Source organism: Oncorhynchus clarkii, chromosome 4 (genome assembly GCF_045791955.1).
Source record: "Oncorhynchus clarkii lewisi isolate Uvic-CL-2024 chromosome 4, UVic_Ocla_1.0, whole genome shotgun sequence".
In the NCBI taxonomy this organism is placed as follows: domain Eukaryota; kingdom Metazoa; phylum Chordata; class Actinopteri; order Salmoniformes; family Salmonidae; genus Oncorhynchus; species Oncorhynchus clarkii.
The window spans coordinates 1,949,862-1,954,038 of NC_092150.1; positions in this window are offsets into that span (position 1 = coordinate 1,949,862).

Genomic DNA, 4,177 nt, shown 5'->3' on the forward strand with positions numbered 1-4,177 from the left:
GTCCGGGCGGAAGCATTCCTTTCCCCCATTAGTTCCTAGGGCGAGAAGCACACCGAGACATTCCAGATTAGAAAACAGACGATGAGGTTCTGACAGCCACTGACGATACAATAAATTCAACCATTATATCAATGAACAGATTAAATCAAATTATTTCAATTAAATATGAACTATAGAACAAAATGTATTCTTCTTTGAATGACCAAATTTCCATTCCGATACATCTTCATGTTTCTATTTCTCACAGCTCTGTCATATCTCCTAAATTAAATATATTTTTAATAAGGGCATACTTGAGAAAAGTATAAATTAACTAACCATTCATCTATAAACACATCTTATCTGTCCTCAGGTATTACATAAGCTATATTCTGATCCACGGTGAAGACTTCTCCCGCGTTGCGTCCTCGGGGTGACACTGCCATGAGCGATGCGCCGGCTGCGAGAACCTCCCCACCATCCACCGTATGTGCGGCGCACCCCAAGAGTTAAGAAATTACACCCCTCATCTGGTACCAAACACACTTTCATGGCAGGTAGGACAGCGCTGTACTTATAGATATCTTGATATACTTTTTAGGACCTTTGTGAGTAATTTATCAAATGTTTATGTTAACATGTTGATGATAGATTTGTTATATTATGCATGATAGCAAAAATGTTTTTCGAAAATGATACCGAATATAAATAAATATATAGATATATTGAACAATTTTTTTTATCTCAACATGTAAAGTGTTGGTCCCATGTTTCATGAGCTGAAATAAAAGATCCCAGAAATGTCAGCACAGGACCTCCACATCTGGTTTCTTCAAATGCAGACAAGCCACCGGACAGCTGATGTAACTGTGGGTTTGCACAACCGAAAGATTTCTGAAGAAACCGTCAGAAACCGTCTCTGGGAAGCTCATTTGCGTGCTCGTGGCGAGATCCCGAGGCCCATTGTCGTGCCATTCATCCACCGCCACCACCTCATGTATCAGCATGATAATGCACAACACTATGTTGCAAATAGTGGTCACACCAGATACCGACTGGTTTCCTGATCCACACCAGATACCGACTGGTTTCCTGATCCACACCAGATACCGACTGGTTTCCTGATCCACACCAGATACCGACTGGTTTCCTGATCCACACCAGATACCGACTGGTTTCCTGATCCACACCAGATACCGACTGGTTTCCTGATCCACACCAGATACCGACTGGTTTCCTGATCCACACCAGATACCGACTGGTTTCCTGATCCACACCAGATACCGACTGGTTTCCTGATCCACACCAGATACCGACTGGTTTCCTGATCCACACCAGATACCGACTGGTTTCCTGATCCACACCAGACACCGACTGGTTTCCTGATCCACACCAGACACCGACTGGTTTCCTGATCCACACCAGACACCGACTGGTTTCCTGATCCACACCAGACACCGACTGGTTTCCTGATCCACACCAGACACCGACTGGTTTCCTGATCCACACCAGACACCGACTGGTTTCCTGATCCACACCAGATACCGACTGGTTTCCTGATCCACACCAGATACCGACTGGTTTTCTGATCCACACCAGATACCGACTGGTTTCCTGATCCACACCAGATACCGACTGGTTTCCTGATCCACACCAGATACCGACTGGTTTCCTGATCCACACCAGATACCGACTAGTTTCCTGATCCACACCAGACACCGGCTGGTTTCCTGATCCACACCAGACACCGACTGGTTTCCTGATCCACACCAGACACCGACTGGTTTCCTGATCCACACCAGACACCGACTGGTTTCCTGATCCACACCAGACACCGACTGGTTTCCTGATCCACACCAGATACCGACTGGTTTCCTGATCCACACCAGATACCGACTGGTTTCCTGATCCACACCAGATACCGACTGGTTTCCTGATCCACACCAGACACCGACTGGTTTCCTGATCCACACCAGACACCGACTGGTTTCCTGATCCACACCAGACACCGACTGGTTTCCTGATCCACACCAGACACCGGCTGGTTTCCTGATCCACACCAGACACCGACTGGTTTCCTGATCCACACCAGACACCGACTGGTTTCCTGATCCACACCAGACACCGACTGGTTTCCTGATCCACACCAGACACCGGCTGGTTTCCTGATCCACACCAGACACCGACTGGTTTCCTGATCCACACCAGACACCGACTGGTTTCCTGATCCACACCAGACACCGACTGGTTTCCTGATCCACACCAGACACCGACTGGTTTCCTGATCCACACCAGATACCGACTGGTTTCCTGATCCACACCAGATACCGACTGGTTTCCTGATCCACACCAGACACCGACTGGTTTCCTGATCCACACCAGACACCGACTGGTTTCCTGATCCACACCAGATACCGACTGGTTTCCTGATCCACACCAGACACCGACTGGTTTCCTGATCCACACCAGACACCGACTGGTTTCCTGATCCACACCAGACACCGACTGGTTTCCTGATCCACACCAGACACCGACTGGTTTCCTGATCCACGACCCGACTCTTTTCTTCTTTGTTTAAAGTATTTGTGACCAACAGATCTGTGGATCTTGGATCAGTTCGCACCAATATCCAGCAACTTCACACAGCCATTGAAGAGGAGTGGGACAACATTCCACAGGTCACAATCAACAGCCTGATCAACTCTAAGGAGATGTGTCACGCTGCATGAGGCAAATGGTCACACCAGATACTGACTGGTTATCTGATCCACACCAGATACTGACTGGTTTTCTGATCACACCAGATACTGACTGGTTATCTGATCCACACCAGATACTGACTGGTTCTGATCACACCAGATACTGACTGGTTTTCTGATCCACACCAGATACTGACTGGTTTTCTGATCCACACCCCTACCTTTCATTTTAAAGGTATCTGTGACTAACAGATGCATATCTGTATTCCAAGTCATGTGAAATCTATAGATTAAGGACCTAATGAATTTATTTAAATTGACTGATTTTCTTAAATGAACTATAACTCAGTAAAATATTAGAAATTGTTGCATGTTGGGTTCATATTTTTGTTCATTGTAGAATCACATTTTTTTTTTATTTTATTGTCCGTGTATCCCAGATGGAATATACACTGTGATATAGAATAGACCATGTTTATACAAAATGGATCTGTGAACCAGGATGTTTCTCCTGAATCAGACAAACCAGAAACAAATGTTTATTATTCCGGTGGTTTATTCAGAATTTAAAACAATCTGTAGATCCAGTCAGGCAGATTCCATGAAAACAAAATCTTACAAATTAGTATTAAACTGTGGTAAAAATGATACATATTATATATTCAAAAGACATAACAGTGCTTCAACGGTGTAAACAACAACATATTGATATCTATAGTGATGATATGGTGATATCATGGTCAATGTGTATAGTAGTTACATACTCCAACCCTGTTCCTGGAGAGAGACCCTCCTGTAGGTTTTAACTCCAACCCTGTTCCTGGAGAGATACTGTCCTGGAGGTGGAGTTAAAACCTACAGGACAGTATCTCTCCAGGAACAGGGTTGGAGTTAAAAACCTACAGGACAGTATCTCTCCAGGAACAGGGTTGGAGTTAAAACCTACAGGAGGGTCTCTCTCCAGGAACAGGGTTGGAGTTAAAACCTCCAGGAGGGTCTCTCTCCAGGAACAGGGTTGGAGTTAAAACCTCCAGGAGGGTTTCTCTCCAGGAACAGGGTTGGAGCTATAACCTACAGGAGGGTCTCTCTCCAGGAACAGGGTTGGAGCTATAACCTACAGGAGGGTCTCTCTCCAGGAACAGGGTTGGAGTTAAAACCTCCAGGAGGGTCTCTCTCCAGGAACAGGGTTGGAGTTAAAACCTCCAGGAGGGTTTCTCTCCAGGAACAGGGTTGGAGCTATAACCTACAGGAGGGTCTCTCTCCAGGAACAGGGTTGGAGCTATAACCTACAGGAGTGTCTCTCTCCAGGAACAGGGTTGGAGTTAAAACCTACAGGAGGGTCTCTCTCCAGGAACAGGGTTGGAGTTAAAACCTCCAGGAGGGTCTCTCTCCAGGAACAGGGTTGGAGTTAAAACCTCCAGGAGGGTTTCTCTCCAGGAACAGGGTTGGAGCTATAACCTACAGGAGGGTCTCTCTCCAGGAACAGGGTTGGAGCTATA